Below are 17849 nucleotides of genomic sequence, written 5' to 3'. Positions count from 1 at the left end.
GGCTCATAGTTAAGTACTCAAAACTGAGCTTTTTGCTGGTCACTTACCTCAAGTTAAAGACTAACAGTGGCGAGGTGGTGGGTGTGGAGACTGAGTTTGCCGTGGCTCTAACTTGGGAGATAGTCTCCAGCAGGACCCAGCCCCCTGAATGTCAGTGTGGAGAAGGCAGATAGCGTGGGAGGTCTGGATTAGACTGTTTGCCATCTCACTTGGGTGAAACCCAAAGGCATCATAACCTTGGTCTGTTTGAGGCCCTGCCCTTCTCCCACCTCATCCCCAGCCTCTCCCACCCTTGCTGTGCTCCCTGCATCCTTGGGGCAGCTTGCTGTTCCTCAGACACTCCAAGCTTATTTAGATTTCCGGCCTCTCCTCCGGTAGTTCCTTCTGCCCGGAATGCTCCTCCTCAAGGTAATTGCAAGGTGTATGGGCCTTGCTTGCGGTGAGTCCCTCAGAGGCTTGCCCGGATCCCTTTTTCACAACGGCACCACCCCCTCTGCCTGCCAGGCTGCTCTGTTTTGATTCACGTCATTTCTCACCACCTGATATATTATGTATATTTATCCAATTTTTGTTTCTTCCCATTAAAATGAAAGCACCACCAGAATAAAGATATCTTGCTCTTGGACATAACCCCTGTTCCTAGGTATGTAGAGGAAACTTAAGTATTCGGTGAACTGTTAAATAAAATAATGAGAAATATAGGATACCTTATGAATATCTTAGATCTTACTTTTATAGGTGAATTTTAAAAATCCCTCTGTAAAAAAAAAATTCTGTGTGTGTGTGTGTGTGTGTGTGTATGTATGTATCAATGATCAGCAATAAAACGAGTGAACTACTTGGTACATGCACCAACATAGATGAATCTCGAGTGCATTCTAAGTGAAAGAAGCCAGACTCAAAAGGCTACGCACTGAAGAACTTCATGATATTCTGGAAATATAACTTCATGATACTCAGTTATAAGGCCATAAAGCAAATCAGTGGTTGCCAGGGGCTGGGAATGGGGGGCGGGGTTGGTACAGAGGAATTTTGAGGGGTATGGAAATGTTCTGTATCTTGATTATGGTGGTGATCGCACAGCTGCGTGCACTCACTAACATTGGTAGAACTCTACTAAAAAGGGTGAATCTTACTGTAGGTAAGTCATACCTCAGTAAATGTGAGTAAAAAAACCACTTTCTCACCTAGATTTTGATTGTAGTATTCGGGCATTTCTTGTGACTGTTGGCTAAAATTCATTTTGACTGGGTGGCAAAGTAACCCCAGCTCGATGGTGTCATCCATGCTTACCGCTGCCAGTGAATACCTGTGCCAAGAAACTAACTTGTTCTTAAAGTAGAAGAGATTTGTTAAGGTGGAACTCTGTTGGTTTCCTTTCCAGCATCTCCCACTTCCTTCTAGGAAGAGAACACCTTTTCCTGTGTGGCTAGAAGGGACTGACCTTTGCCCTGTGTCCCTAGGACTGGGCTATTGAATGTAGCCAGTTGAGTCCTTCCTGGCACTTCTCTGCCAGAGCTCTTGAGGAAGATGATGTACTTTTGCTGGAATTGGTAGGATGTAAATGTGAGCCTGTTGGTGAATCTTCTTTTTTTTTTTTAAAGATTTCTTCCACTGAAGGCAATTTATTGATTCTGTTGGTGAATATCTTGCTTGCTGAATGGAGAAAGAAAGACAAATAGAGCCCTGATGTTTGAGCACCTAGATCCCGCCGTGCCTGAAGCCGGATGTGCACTCCGGACAACCCAGTCACATGACCTAATGAATTCCACTCTTCTCCACTTAAGCCATGTCGACTTTGGTGGCTTCTATCAATCATAGCTGAGTTCTGACTCATACGTTGAAAATGAGAAGTTCTTGATCTATGAGGTGAGAGGATAGTAAAAGATTAGACAGTTAACTAAATTAATGAGTTGTGAGAGGAGGTTCTTCTAATTTCTCCGAGCCTTTTTGTTATGGAAGCAGGAGCAGGGACAGAGGCTTGAGATGGGGATGAATGAGGGAGATTGAAGGGTCAGCGGACAGGTATACCCCTGGCCAAATGGGGCTGGGGATGCCAGGGCCCCATGCCCTACCAGCTGGGGGTCCCTGGCTGGCTGAAGAGGGTCTGGAGTCAGTGGGATTGGAGAGAGCTGGACTTTAAGCCAGCTCTGGGCTCCTGCCCTCAATTCCTGAGCCTTGCTTTCCTTCTCATAAACCCGGAGTGCTGCCTGCCTGCCTGCCTGCCTGCTTGCCTTCCTGCTTGCCTTCCTCAGGCTTTGTGAGAGAGGCTCCAAGGAGTTGACAGTCTCTGAAACAATCATGAAAACCATTGACACTCTGTGGCTTCATTTGGTTAAAGGTAGGAGGCTGGATGAGACAAGGACTAGACAGACCCTTGGTGTCTGAGGGACTTGGGCTGTGATCTACCTTCTTTGCGTGAATTGTGGATGACAGATCTTTGGTGAAAGGAGGGCGAGAGGAAGCATGAAAGTAGGGCCCAGGGACTGAGATTTCCTTAGGGGTCAGCGATGTGCTTGAGGAAGGAGTTTTCTGAAGGGTATGCTGGGCAAGGGGCCTGTGGCAGTTTTCTGGCTGGAGTTGTTTAATGCCTTTTACGTATTAGAAAGAAGGAAAGACGTCTTTTATCCTTTCTGTCTTTTAAAAAATGATGTAGAGTTTTTCCAAATACAAAAGAATCGCTTATTTGTTTAAGGATTTTGAAAATATAGAAAAGTAAACATGAGGAAATAATACCTCCTATGATCATGCTACTTCCAGAGATAACACTGGTAATACTTTCTAAAAAAAAATAAATTTATTTATTTATTTTTGGCTGCATTGGGTCTTGCTGCCCACGGGCTTTTCTCTAGTTGCGGCAAGTGGGGGGCTACTCTTCATTGGGGAGCCGTGGCTTCTCTTTGTTGCGGAGCACGGGCTCTAGGTGTATGGGCTTCAGTAGTTGTGGCATGTGGGCTTAGTAGTTGTGGCTCGTGGGCTCTAGAGCGCAGGCTCAGTAGTTGTGGCGCATGGGCTTCAGTTGCTCCGTGGCTTGTGGGATCTTCCCGGACCAGGGCTTGAACCTGTATCCCCTGCATTGGCAGGTAGATTCTTATCCACTGCGCCACCAGGGAAGTCCCCAACCCTGGTAATACTTTTGTATTTCCTTCCAGTATTTATTTGTGTGCCTACGTGTATTAGCGATGGCTTATATGTAAATTTTGATTCTCCTGTCTATATAGCTTTAGAATTTGTTTTTCACTTAATAGGTAACATAAACATTTTCGTATATCTTTGTGTTTTTGTAGCCTGATTTTTTAGTTTAGTTGTATTTCACCATATAGATGTGTCTCTTTTATTGGACAGAAGGTCATTTCCCATTTTTTAGGATGATAAAATATTGTGGTTAAATCTTTAGATGTATTTTTTGGTACACATCCTTGAATAATTTTGTAAGACAGAGCTTTAGAAGTGGAATTATTAGGTCACATGGGCTGTCCACTTAAGAATTTTTGTCCCCATCTGGCCAGGTTTCCCCTGGTTAAGTCAGGCCACCTTGCCGTCTACTGATGCACCAGGTTTCAGATTTCTCTGATCCCTGGCCCTTGCTGGGTGTTACTGGGTTTTTAGGAACTTGCTAATTGATATGTGGGAAAAGCTTTCTTGTTTTTATTTTAATTATGCCCTTTTCTGGTTACCAGTAAGGCTGCACATTTTTTTTTCCCCATAGAATTAAGTTATTTGTATGTTTTTGTGAATTGCTCTTCACGCCCTTCATTCATTTTCCAGTTGCGGTGCTTGTATTTTTCTTACTGATTTATAATGACTCTGCTTACAGTGAGAATGTTAGCCCTTTGTGGGGATTGATACATTTTTAAGAGTGCAACGAAGTATCTTAATAATGGATCTTTTATCAAGGTCAAGGCAGAAGTCTTGATTCTGGCGGTGGTGATGGTGGAATCTGATGATGTCCACCCGCTTCCCTGCACACAAATCCAGAAACAGAGTATCTTATAATGTCTTAGAGTGCAGCCGGGCTGTTACCTTTATTTCACAGACTGTTAACCTTAGCCTGGAAAGGGGTAACTGGCCCAACCCCATAGAGCCGGCTACAGGCAGAGCCGGGGCTCTGCCCTTGTGCTCAGATGACCGCTTTGCATCGCCTGGGAGGTCTCCATCTCTTCTCCCAGGCTTCCAGACCCTCCTCCTTGGAGGCTTTGGGGCCTAGATGATGCGTATTTTTATACTAGCCACTCTACTAGAAAACAAAATCTGTTCAAAGCCGTGTTACAGGTTTTTCCAGAACTTCTAGCTTTTCAGAATCCACCTGCTTCCCTTGCCCCCAGCACTTACCATTTGAATTTCCCAATCTGCAGCTTCCTTTGTAACCACGCGTTCACTGGGTCCAAAGGGACCTTTCCCCCAGGGATTTGGTTTCCTGGGTCGGGGCTGGGCAGGTGGAGCCCTTCCGCTGACTTGGGGCAGCCCCTCCCAAGAGGGCTCCCCCTCCTCAGGCATTTCTGCAGGTCTGAGACGGATGTGGACTCTCTTTCCTTCTCTCTCAAAGGTTTTTTCATTTAAATATGTGCATACATTTTTCTCCTGCCGCTCCCCCCCACAAAGAATGAAGTTAGAGGCTTCGTTTGCTAAATTTAGCTCCTGCTGACGCACCATCCCTCATGCTAGCAGTCTCCTCCTGTCTCAGTGTTTCTCTCAGCCTCGCTTGGGGTAGATGAACACCATCACATCCTACATAATGTTTAGCTCTGAGGCATTTCCAGATGGGAAATAACGTTTCTGTATTTTCGTGTTCTCTGCGTGAATAGATGGTTGGGAAGTGGGGGGCTGGCAGCCAGCCTGTTAGAGGCAAAGATCCACAGGGCGGTGGCAGGAGAACCAGTGCAGTGGTTGTTAGAGGTTTGCTCGTGCTGGGCAGGGGAGAGAGGTGGCTCTCAGGAGATCTGGGATGGGATTTGACTGGGACGTGACTGGAGAATTTTCAGGGAGGGGAGGCCCTCCTACTTGAAGCAAGCCTTAGGGCGGTTAAAGAAAAAATTATTCTGACACTCGTTAAAATGATAAGGAAGATTCTATTCAGGGCTATTGCAATAGGAGTACTGCAGTAGTGGGGAGAGATGGGGTCAACTCTGAATACAAAGACAGGTGGGGATTTACCCCCAAGGAACAGGGTGAAGGCCTCAGTGGATGGAAAATTACTAAGACGTGACATCAAGGGTAGGGGATTCTTGCTAAACTGATCTAACAAGATTCTTGCTAAAGGCAGGCCAAGGACTTGAGACATCAAAGGTAGGGGATTCTCTCTAAACTGACTTAGCAGGATTCTTGCTAAGACTGGGCTATGCAGGCCTGGCAAGGAAGGCCAAGGTCAAGGCCTCACTGAGAAGAGGGCTTGGGGCTCAGAGAAGCCTAAGGACAGTTTGGTCAAGGAGAGAGTCTTTGTCAGTCTGTCCTCTTGTTCAAGGATAGAGGAGACATTCTCCTTTTGAACAATGTAAGTTCATTTCACATTCAGTCACCTTTTGTTCAATAAGGACCAGCTGAACCATCTGTTGGGCTTGGCAGTGGAGGATGTTTGCTGGATGGTGTGAACTATCAGGCATTTAAATGAGGGTGTTCATGATCTGTTGTGGTGATGAGTCTTTTGAAGTTTTTATCACATTGTAGTCTGGCTTCAGCTTGCAAGGTTTCTTTAGATCTTGGCTGGAAAGGTCAGTCATGACCAGCCTGTACTTCCAATAAGGAACTGGGCAGTCAGGTTGTAGTGCTCAGTGAATCCATGGCAGGAGGGTGGGAGAAAATGGGAAACTAGAAGAATGGAGAATTTGGTAAGGACAGAAAATGTGCAAGATGGCAGGATCCAATACAATTTACAGGGAGGTAACAAAGTAAAAGGTAAAATGTAATTTACCAAGAGGTGAAAAACAGCTCAAAGACAATGAACAGGTCCAGAATTGGATACCCATAAGGGTGTGCTCTGGTTTTTTACTGAAACATAACATTTCTCTCTCCAGTGTCCAATGTTGGTCACTGAGTGGGTGTGTTAATGTCCACATGGAAGTGGCCTGGGGTCAGGCAGGCTGGGGTCAGATCCCTGAACCAGCTGTGAGATGTCGAGCAAATTGGTTGCCTTCCTAGTGTCTGTTTCCTGGGTTAGGAAATAGGATACAATCATGAGCTAACATTTATTGAGTGTTTCTCATGGGTCAGGTGCTGCTATAAGCATTTGACATTCTTCACCTCTTTGAATAATTATTGGGTGCAGGTGAATGATCATCTCTTCTACAGAAAAGTAAACCAAGGCTTTAGTAAATCACGTTAACTTGTCCACAGATGATGCTGACGTGCAAGGAGAGATTGGTGCTCGTGTATGTAAAGTGAATTGGGCACTTACTAGGTGCTGGCAGAGCCCCTGTCTTCTGCCTTCTGGGGGCGGCTCTCCTGTGAAGGACAGAGAGGCTCCGACCCAGCCCTTGGTGGCCACCGGGCAGGACCCAGCTGGGGGAAGTGGCAGGGCAGCTGCAGCCACTAGAGGCTTGCCCAGAGCCGTTTCTCGCTGGCTGTGCGGGCCTGGCTGTGTACCTGCGGGCCTGTATCTCCATTGCTCTTCGTACCTCTGAGGTGGGCGTCTCCCACCCTACCGTGCAGATGAAATCAAGATTCTCAGAGGGTGACTACCTGCCCAAACACACAAGAAGTGGCAAGGCAGGGATTTGAGCCCAGGTCCGTCTGGCCCAGAGCCCTTGCTCTCTGCTCTGCTGTGCACCATCAGTGACCAAGGAGGCTGACCCAGGCTAGGGGAGAACCCGTATGGGCAGTGTGGAGGCACTGGGGAAATAGTGGGTAATGGCATGGCCTTTGAAATCAGACAGACTGGGGTTCAGAGTCCTAGCTCTGCGACTTCTTAGCTGTGTGAGCATGAAAAGTGAGTTAAGCTCTCTGACACTTGGTTCCCCTTCTAAAATGAGATGGTCATAACTACGCAGGAGAGTGTGGGGAGGACATGAGAGAAAGTCTGTACATAAGTATCCAATAAATGGTGGCTGCTGTGTTATGTGGGGCTTGCTGAGCCCTTTTTGATCCTTAGGGAGGGCAGACTCTGGAAGGCAAGCCTCTCAGATGTAGGAGAGGCCTTGGGCTTTACTTACTTGTCTTGGGATGTGTCCCTGGGAGCCATTTATCAGAAATATAGCCACTAAAGTTTGGAACGATAATGGGGGAGACTGGGGCTGGGTACGGTACCGCCAGATCTGTCCAACTCCACTCTTCCTGGCGATGGTCCAATAGGAGAGGCCTGTAGGATATGGTGAGGATTAAATGGTCACGTACATGACACTCTTAGCCTCGTGCTTCACATGTGGGGAGTCCCCCAACTTCTAAATGTGGCTCATTAATTTGTTGATTCCAGCAGTGTTTTAGATTCAGAGGTCACAGTGATGAACAAAACAAAGTCCCCACCCTCACGGAGGTCACATTCTAGCGGAGAAGATGGATAATAAACACGTAGGCAAATAGATTTGAATGCAGTATTGGGGAGTGCAGAACAATACAGCAGTGTAAGGGGACAGAAGTCTTTTGGGGTGACCAGGAAGGTGACATGTGAGCAGAGACCCTAATGAAGCGAGGGCACCAATCATGAGAATGCTGGGGGGCTCATCCCAGGCAGAGGCCCCGAGGTGGGGCTGAACCTGTTACAGAGCGAAGGCCCATAGGAGTGTGGGTGGGGGAGGGGTAGGTGGGAAATGAGGCCAGGGTGGAAGCTACCAGATGTCATCAGGCCTTAAATGATTTTAATATGTTTTAAACAATCATTATTTCCAGATTTCCCCAGGCAGGTTTAGCTCTCCTTCCCCGTCTGCATTGTGTGTGTGCACAGCCATTGCAGCAGTGGTCACACGGGGTTGGCTGTTTGACCCCCACCCTATGAGCCCTTGAGACCAGGGACCATTGTCTGTTTTTTTTTTTTTTTTTTTTTTTTTTTTTGTGGTACGCGGGCCTCTCACTGTTGTGGCCTCTCCCGTTGCGGAGCACAGGCTCCGGATGCGCAGGCTCAGCAGCCATGGCTCACAGGCCCAGCCGCTCCGCGGCATATGGGATCCTCCCAGACCGGGGCACGAACCCGTATCCCCTGCATCGGCAGGCGGACTCTCAACCACTGCGCCACCAGGGAGGCCCCCATTGTCTGTTTTGCTTATACCTAGCACGAAGTACGTGCTTCACACATTTAAAAATGAATTTGAGTGATAATGGGTCCTGTCTTTCAGGGGGTTTCTGTGTGCCAGTCATGATGGTAAGAACTTACATATTTCATCATCCCATTAAGTCTTTCCAGTAGCCTCTCCCCAGGGTGTTGTCCCCATTTTATTTTATTTTTTTAAATTTACTTTTTTTAATTGCCTTCTTTTTAAAAATTAATTCATTTATTTTTGGCTGCGCTGGGTCTTCGTTGCTGTGCGCCTGCTTTCTCTAGTTGCGGCGAGCAGGAGCCACTCTTCATTGCGGTGCGCGGGCTTCTTATTGCGGTGGCTTCTCTTGTTGCAGAGCACGAGCTCTAGGTGCGTGGGCTCAGTAATTGTGGCCTGCAGGCCCTAGAGCACGCAGGCGTCAGTAGTTGTGGCTCACGGGCTCAGTAGCTGTGGCTTGTGGGCTCAGTAGTTGTGGTGAACGGGCTTAGTTGCTCTGCGGCATGTGGGATCATCCTGGACTGGGGATCGAACCTGTGTCCCCTGCATTGGCAGGCGGATTCTTAACCCCTGGACCACCAGGGAAGTCCCATGTCCCCATTTTATAGGTAAGGAAATAAGCTCCAAGGCTGGCCTGTGTCCCAAGGAAACACACCTAGTAATCTGCGGAGCTGGGATTTGAAGCCAGGACTGTGTTGAAGCAGCCATGCTTTCAGCTATGACAAAGCCAGGAGCAGTTGTGGTTTCTGCCCTTACCAGGGTTGTGGTGTGCATCCCTCAGTGTTCTCGGTCCCTAAGGGGTGACTTTGCATCCCTGTGTGCCTGTGGCATCCTGTGGGGCCGTCCCTCAGCCCTTCTTGCTGCTTCATAATCCACAAATGGAAAAGTGGCACTTAGAGCAAATTTATTCAGGTGGGAGCTGTGTAAGATGTGAAAATAAGGCTTTTGAGCTGCTGCATGTAAACTGGAGTGTAAGTGAAAAGCTTTTTATTTGGTTTCGGAGCCAGACTTCGAGCAGCCAGTGGGGCCGTGCGGTCTGGAAGCGTGCATTACAGGCAGTGGGTCGGAACGAGGGCACTTTGATGGCGAGTAGGGCGAATGGCTCTGGTGCAGCTGGACCAGCCAAGAGGCCAGGATGTCAATAAACGGGACACAGAAAGTCTTTTCCGAAAAGATGGAAGGCGTGGAGGAGAGGAAAGACCGTGCCTCGCTCCTGGCGTATTTGAGAAGGAACATGCTTGAGGTAACACATGTTGGCAGCTTTTATAGCTTCCTCCCACTAATGTGCTGGGCAGGCCCAGAACAGGCCGGTGTTTTATTTTCATGTAACGAAACCCGGTGTATCAGAGGCAGCTCTCCAGCAGCGGCTCGCCTGGGGCCCTGCCCGTGGAGGGAGGCGGGGCGCCTGGGTCCAGGGCAGTGAGACGACCCCGCCCCCCCCACGCCCCACCACTGCCTGCTGCCCCGTGCGGGCCTCAGGCAGGTGGGGGCGGGATGCGGGGCGGGATGCCCGGCCGCCTCTGGATGCTGGCTTGGCTTGTCGTGGTCCTTCAGTGTGGTCCCCTATGGCCAGTACTGGTGAGGGAGGTGGTGGCGTTGTGAGAAGGTAGCCGTTCTGGAAGGCAGGCAAGCGCTGGTCGACGCTGAGTGTTGAGGGTTAGGACCTGCGTAGGAACCGAAGCGCCGGGAACCTACAGAATGTTCTTTGTGCCTCTGGTTGCTGCTTGCCAAGGCGATTTCCATGACTAGATGTAACTTGCATTTATGATCTCCTCTCTTTGGTAATATGTACATATGTGTGTGAGGTATATTTGGACATGGGATAACATGTGTGGGTAAAAATACATCTCCATTATGTTTTTGATCCACATGGGTGTGTTCTGCAACATTTTTGAGAGCCGTGGGCTCGGGGACACTCCCGACTAGCTACTTTGAGACACTAACAAAACTCAGACTTCCCTTGGATGAGGGTAGGATCTGCTGTTTTGTTTTTGTTACAGACTCTTTCTCCCAGTTTTTTGTAAAGCATTTTTTATCCTAAGAACTTTAGATTGATTGATTGATTGATTGATTTTTTTTGCGGTACGCGGGCCTCTCACTGTTGTGGCCTCTCCCGTTGCGGAGCACAGGCTCCGGACGTGCAGGCTCAGCGGCCATGGCTCACGGGCCCAGCCGCTCCGTGGCATGTGGGATCTTCCCGGACCAGGGCACGAACCCGCGTCCCCTGCATCGGCAGGCGGACTCTCAACCACTGCACCACCAGGGAAGCCCTAGATTTATTTTTAACCTGTATTAATTGTGGGAAAATGAGAATATCAGCAAAAATAAGCTAAAAGTCTTATCATTCAGTGTTATGTATAAAATAACTAAAGAACAAGGACCTACTGTATAGCACAGGGAAATATCAATATATTAAATATCTTGTAATAACCTATAATGGAAACGAATCTGAGAAAGAATAGATAGATATATGTATAACTGAATCACTTGGCTGTATACCTGAAACACTGTAAATCAACTATACTTCCATTTTTAAAAAAATCCTATTATTCAGGATGATGGCTGCTGCCACTTTTGGTGTTTGTATGTGCTTCCAGATGCTTTCCTAATGACTATAAATTAATGTGAAATAAAATCTAATTGATGATGGTTAACACTTGAACGTTATTATTTGCCAGCACTTTACATGTGTGCACTGATTTAATCACTCAACTATCCAATGGTTGGTTTTATGATTAAACCTATTGTACAGATGAAAAAGCTGCGGCCCAGAATGGTTAAATACCTTGCTTAAGATACTAAGCTGAGATTTGAACCCAAGCAACCTGGTTCCACAGCCTATGCTTTTAGCTACTCACTACACTATCTTTAAAAAGAACAGGGTAAAACTATCCATACTGACCTGTAACCTGCTTTTTTTCACTTAACATATTATGAACCCATTTTTGTGTCAGTAGTCTTACATCTAGAGCATTATTCAAAATGGCTGTGGTGTGATCTATACATGCTGCAAATGAAATTCTGATTTCCTCTGTGGCCATCTTGGGTAATAATTATTACTGCATTAAAAAATAGCAAACATTGAGGCTCTGAGCCTGGCGCTATGCTAAGAGCTGTATACATATTATCTAATTTAATCTTCATAGTAACTAGGGCTTCTGGCAGAAGAACAAGTTAGGGAGGATTGGGGTAGACTTTCCAGGGTATCTTATTTACATAAAACCTCAAATTTAGATTTTTGACTTTATTTGACTTTATTCAAATAACATTATAGATGCAGTAATATTTTTGTGTTTGTTAATTTTTAAAACAACTTGTTATCTTGAAATAGTTTGACTCAGAGGAGGTTGCAGAATAGTACAGAGAATTGCTGTGTACCCTTCTCCTTGCTTCCCCCAATAATACCTTCTGTAACCATAGTAGACTGTCAAAACCAGAAAATTGACTTTCCTATTAGGTCAGGTTCTATATTTGTTACTAATGTTAAATTTTTTTAAAAAAAATAAATACTTAAAATGCATCATACCTGATAACCTAGTTCAGTACTTTTTGTTAAATATAGAATCTCCAAGTGGAGAGGCTTGAGCTTCTCTCCTGCCTCAGAAAGGTGAACACTGTTACTAGCTCGACTCAACAGGTAAGGGGTGGAAGTCGAGAGGTTCAGCCAGCTTGCATGAGGTCACACAGCTATAGTGAGCTTCAGAGCTGGGACTTAAGCCCTCCGATTCTAAGATCTACACTGAGCCCCCATACTCCCCAGCATCTCTCCTGGTTTGTTGCTGTTCAGGGCGAGGCTCTGAGTATAAGTAGGTGTGTGTTTATATGCATCCATGCGCGTGTGTGCACACACACGGGTACACACCACGGACGTTGCCCCACACTCCAGAGCTGGAGCTGGAGAGGACCTGGAGTGGGGCGTTTAGCCTCACTCCTCACTTAACAGAGCAGTAAGGCTGGCATAGGGGCGCATCTGCTGTGTCCTGTGTTGGCCCATCCCCTAGGGTTACAGGCCGAATTCTCCCATAAACCCTCTCATTTTCTAGGTTACCTTTTGCAGCTCTCCTCGGTTTGCTGGTTTCCGCGTTTGCTGGCTTCCAGCCACCTGGCTCTCCGTGGGCTCCACTCCCTTCTGGAGGTGCCAGGGGAGCCTGGGCGGTCAGGGGCTGAGCCTCCTGGGTTTCTCCACCCTGCCGTTGGTTCTCCCATCCGCCCACCCCGTGCCTCTCAGCCAGCGGCTGGGACTGCAGCAAAGAGAAAAAGCCGTTTGTGTAGGGAAGATCTGGGAAATCACATTTTGCTAAAGTCCTGTCAGTAGGAAGAGATGGTCACCCACACCCCCGTCAGGCCCTCTCTTTTACTGCCTTCTCTTCCACCTGCATTCAGAGCTTTAGCTGCCTTTTAGGTGACTTTTGTCACACCCAGAACAGACAAAATCCACCCCCTTCCCCTGGCTTCCCAGCCACAGTCATGGCCTGTCAGCAAAAGCAAGGCTGACGTGTGGGATTGAACACCTGTGTTTCTTGGAGAAATCAGGGTGCCCTCTAGTTGACCTCTGAAACAGCTCTGCCCAGACTGTTAGTGGATTTTGCGCATGGAGCCGTGGGAGTGCAGAGCAGGGTTGTTCCAGACTCTCCCCCCACCCCACTTCAGGAATCCCAGATGTGCCTGCCACTCTCAGTTGGCCTGTCCATTGTGTGTGCGTGTAGGTGTGGAAGAGCGTCTGGTGGCCTGCGTGGACCTCCTGAGCGGCTGGGACCAAACCCTTGCTTGCCGAAGCTTCTGGCCACTCTTGGTGGAAGAGGAATCCCAGTCCAGGGGCTGCACCTGGCAGGGCCAGGGCGGAGGGTGGTAACTTAGAGGAGCGCCGTCTGAGACAGCGGTGAGAGCTGGTCTGCCAGTTAAGCGAGGGTTGCTAAAAGGCATCGCCACCCTAACCGCATTCTGTGCTGAGTCCCGTCCCTTGCCATCCTCTGAGGCACGCAGAGAGGTGGGATTTCCTCACCCGAAGCCTCTCCAGGCTGAGAGGACGGAAGGGAGAGGGGATTAACTTGCTCTCCCCTTGGACCTGCATTTCCTTAGCTCCACAGAGCCCAGTCTGCGGTTGAGACCTCTGGTATGCAGGGGTGAACAGCTGCCTTCCCTAAACCTAGGGGCGAGCTACCGGGAGAACATTCCAGGCCAACAGGTGACAGGTGCCTGCCAAAGAGGTTTCTTTCTGAAGAGCAGCTAAATGAGGGAAATAGCAGGAGTTCAGCTGCCCTAGTTTTTAAAGTAGTTTGCAGCATTTTAGTATTCACTCATTCTTCCAACCTTGGACCATGCAATATATAATACAAACATGAGTAAGACTCGGTCTCTGCCCTCAGGGATGGGCCATGGTCCAGTAGCATCAGCAGCCCCAGGGAACCTGATAGAAACAGGTTCATCCCAAGTCTCATCCCAACTTGACTGTATTAGTTTGCTTTATCACAAGCTTATATTGTCCCAGGAGCCCCCTGTGTGTCACATGCCCATTCGAGCCCACATGTTCTGCTCCTGCCTTATTCCTTCACCTGTGACAGACAGCAATCGTCTGTTGAAGAATTTTTTCACTACTTACATATTTGAGTTGGCACAGGTGGTAAAGTCTCTTTGTCATCCCTGTTGAAAAAGGAGAGAATTCACTAAAAAATAATTAGAATGCAGTGTGATAATTGCACTAAGTGAGGTACAGGCTGCGGGCAGCTAGAGGAAGGTCCAGCCCTTTCTGTGGGGAGTTAGGTATTACATTATGCCCCCCCCAAAAGATCAGGGAGTCTTAACTCCCAGTACCTCAGAATGTGACCTCACTTGGAAGTAGAGTCATCGCAAATGTAACTGGTTAAGGTGGGGTCATTCTATAAAGTAGACAGCTAATAAGGACCTACTGTAGAGCACAGGGAACTGTACTCCATACTCTGTAGTGGCCTATATGGGAAAAGAAGCTAAAAAAGAGTGGATATATGTATATATATAACTGATTCACCTTGCTGTACACCTGAAACTAACACAACATTGTAGATCAACTATACCCCCCAAAAAAACTAAAAAAGAGAAAAAAAAGATGAGGTCATATTGGAGTAGGGTGGGCCCCTAATCCCGTGTGACTAGTGTCCTTGGAAGAAGAGGAAATGGAGAGGCAGTAAGAAGGCCACGTGAAGATGGGGGCAGAGATAGCAGTTATCTAGCTGCAAGCTAAGACATGTCAAGGGTTGTTGGCAGACACCAGAAGCAGGGAGAAAGACATGGGACAGTTTCTTCCCTAGATCCTTCAGGGAGCATATGGCTCTATTGACACCTTGACTTGGACTTCTAGCCTCCAGAACTGTGGGAATATATTTGTTGTTTTAAGCCCCCCAGTTGGCAGTACTTGGTTATGGCAGCCCTAGGAAACTAACACAGGGGGCATGGAAGGCTCGACAAAGAAGGGCAGTTGAGTGGTTTAGCTGGGCACACCCAAGGGAAAGTCGTCTCTGTAGAAACAAGGGAGGCCGAGACAGGGAGGGGAGAGGGAGCAGGGGCTTGTACACATAGTCAGGGGGTGGGTGCTTGGATTTTAAATAGGGAAGGGACAGATTTTGCTGTTTGGAGAGAGGAGCTGGGGCTGAGACCAGCCTTGCTGCTAGTAGCAAAGCAGTGAGGTTGTGTAGAGCTGCTTCAGTATAAACATACAAATACCTTAAATCCTAAAGTCGAAAAAAAATTAAAGGGCAGGAATCCTCATCTGTAGGACAGACAGGTAGTAGCACTTCCACAAAGCTTTTTCATTCTCTGGATGAACATTGGTTGCGCATTGTGCCTGGTGCTGTGATAGCAGAGGGGTGTAGTCAGACAGGGTTCCTGCCTGGAGGAGCTTAAATTGCACGTGGAGGGCAGATGATAAGCAGGAAAGAAACATGCAAACAAGATAACTATGGATGGTGATAAAATTCTTTGAAGGGAATAACCAGGGTGATAGGAGAGAGTGATCTCACATAGGGCAGTCAGGGAGTTGAGGATTAAATGAGGTAACTCCCTACAGCACGTGATAGGCACTGGTTAAGGTTATTATCCTTGCTTCAAGGGTGAACATTTACTCTTTTCAGGTTTTTTTTTTTTTTAAAGAAGGATATTAATTTATTTATTTTTGCCGTGTTGGGTCTTCGTTTCTGTGCGAGGGCTTTCTCTAGTTGTGGCAAGCGGGGGCCACTCTTCATCGCGGTGCGCGGGCCTCTCATTGCAGTGGCTTCTCTTGTTGCAGAGCACAGGCTCCAGATGCGCAGGCTCAGTAGTTGGGGCTCACGGGCCTAGTTGCTCCACAGCACGTGGGATCCTCCCAGACTAGGGCTCGAACCCGTGTCCCCTGCATTAGTAGGCAGATTCTCAACCACTGCCCCTTTTCAGGGGTTTTTAATTTGCAGCAGTAGATGATGAATTTCCACCCCCAAACAAAACCTCTCTTTCCTTGATATGTTTGGGGCAGCCTAACATTTGTCTTACTGCCATGATGGCCAAATGGGCTTCCCAACCTCTGATCGCAGAATTCACCTATGCTGTCTTCTCTGTCAAAATCAAGAGTCTAAACTGTGTAGAGAGGATTTCAGAGCCTTCTGCTGTTTCCTCCAGTCATGGTAGTCAGCTCTCTTAGCGTGGTCTCTGATGCCTGACCCAGTCCAGCTCTGCATTTTGGAGGAAGGCTTTTTCTATTCTTACACTGCCTTCTCCTGTCTTCCCTTGGAAGCCAGATCCCATTCCCCCTTCTGAGTTGGATGCACGTCTCACCTCAGTGCTTTTACGGCTCTGCCTGATCACACTAGTGCCTGTTAAGTCTCCCCTTCCCTGGTCTCCTACTTGTTTGTTGAGTGCTTGTTCTGTGCCAGGCCCTGCGTAAGTTGTAGTCTGTTGAGTGAAGGGGCACAGTCCCTATCCCTGGAGTGCAGGCGTGTAGACTAAGACACTTCTCACACTGTCAAACACACCAAAGGAAAATCCCTCGGGACCCATGCTGGCAATTAGATGGGTGCCTGCTACCATGAGAGTCTACAGTGGGGCATCTAGCCTGGTTGGGAGAGCTTCCCTGGGGAACTGAGATCAAGGGCACAGCATGTGCAGAGACGAGGTGGTGAGAGAGAAGCCGGGGAGGGAAGGGTGGAAGCTTCCTGGGGGCAGCGAGAGAGCTCTGCCTACCTTGTCTGTGCCATACAGCTCCCCAAATAGCCTGGCTGCCCACCCTTCTAGCATCTGTTGTCCAATCCAACAGTCACTTCTCCAACATTGTCATTAGACCTGTGAGGACTTCCTTGGTGGCGCAGTGGTTAAGAATCCGCCTGCCAATGCGGGGGACACGGGTTCGAGCCCTGGTCTGGGAAGATCCCACATGCTGCGGAGCAACTAAGCCTGTGCACCACAACTCCTTAGCCTGAGCTCTAGAGCCTGTGAGCCACAACTACTGAGCCCGTGTACCTAGAGCCTGCACGCCTAGAGCCCGTGCTCTGCAACAAGAGAAGCCACTGCAATGAGAAGCCCGTGCACCGCAACGAAGAGTAGCCCCCGCTCGCTGCAACTAGAGAAAGCCTGCGTGCAGCAACGAAGACCCAACACAGCCAAAAATAAATGAATTAATATTTGACCTGTGAGCAGTGTTGGGCATGATTGATCATTTCCTTCTCTTTGAAACAGTTTTTCCACGTGGCTCCCAGGACACCACACACTGCCGGTGTTCTCTTGCCACCGAGCAACTCCTTCTCAGACTGCCTCCTTGATCCTCTTCTTCCTTCAGGCCTCACCTGTTGAGCTGTCCCAGGGTTTTGTCTTGGACCTCTTCTACCTACCCTCACTCTCTTGGTGACCTTCAACGCTGGCTTTAAATACCTTCTCTCAGTGGACCCTCTCCAGCTCTGACCTGACTCCTCAGTGTCAGACTCATATTATCCAACTACCCACTTAGCATCCTCACTCAGATACCAATAGGCATCTTGAAGTTAACAAGAAGCAGTTTTGTCTGCTCCTCCCTACAATTTTGTTCTTCCTACAGTCTTCCCCGGCCCTGGGAAGTAATTATTCCACAGTGTACTCAAGCCACAACCCTTAGAGTCAACCTTGACCCCTCTCCCCGCCTCCACTGACACTGAGTGCTTCAGCAGACCCTGTCCACTCTGCCTTCAGTTTATCTGGAGGCATTTCAGTGCTTTGCACCTCCATCACCACGCTGGCTCTAAGCCACCGCTGCCTCTTGCCTAGAATACTGTGATCAGCTCTTAACTGTGCTTCTGTACCCGACCCTACCATTCTCAACATGCAGCCAGAAGGATCCTTCTGAAGTATAATCAGGTCATGGTCATGCCACTCTGCTCAAAATCCTTCAATGGCTGCACATGTCACCCGGAATAAAAGCCAAAGTCTGTTAAAATGACAGTGGCCTACAAAGCCCTACCGGAACTGGCCATCTGCTCTTTCTCTGATCTCATCTACTATTACCCTCCCCCTGCTCTCTCTGCCCTCCTTGTTGTTCTCAGAACATTCTAGGCTTGTCCCCATCTTAAAGAATTTTTGTTATTTCCTCTGCCTAGAGTACTTTTCCCGCTAGGCATTGATAAGCCTCCCTTCCACACTTTTATCAGGTCTTTAAGATGGCTCCACCCCATCTGAGTTTTCAGTTCCTTTCTCCCGGGT

Source organism: Hyperoodon ampullatus (genome assembly GCF_949752795.1).
Source record: "Hyperoodon ampullatus genome assembly, chromosome: 4".
In the NCBI taxonomy this organism is placed as follows: domain Eukaryota; kingdom Metazoa; phylum Chordata; class Mammalia; order Artiodactyla; family Ziphiidae; genus Hyperoodon; species Hyperoodon ampullatus.
This window is presented reverse-complemented; position numbering follows the sequence as displayed.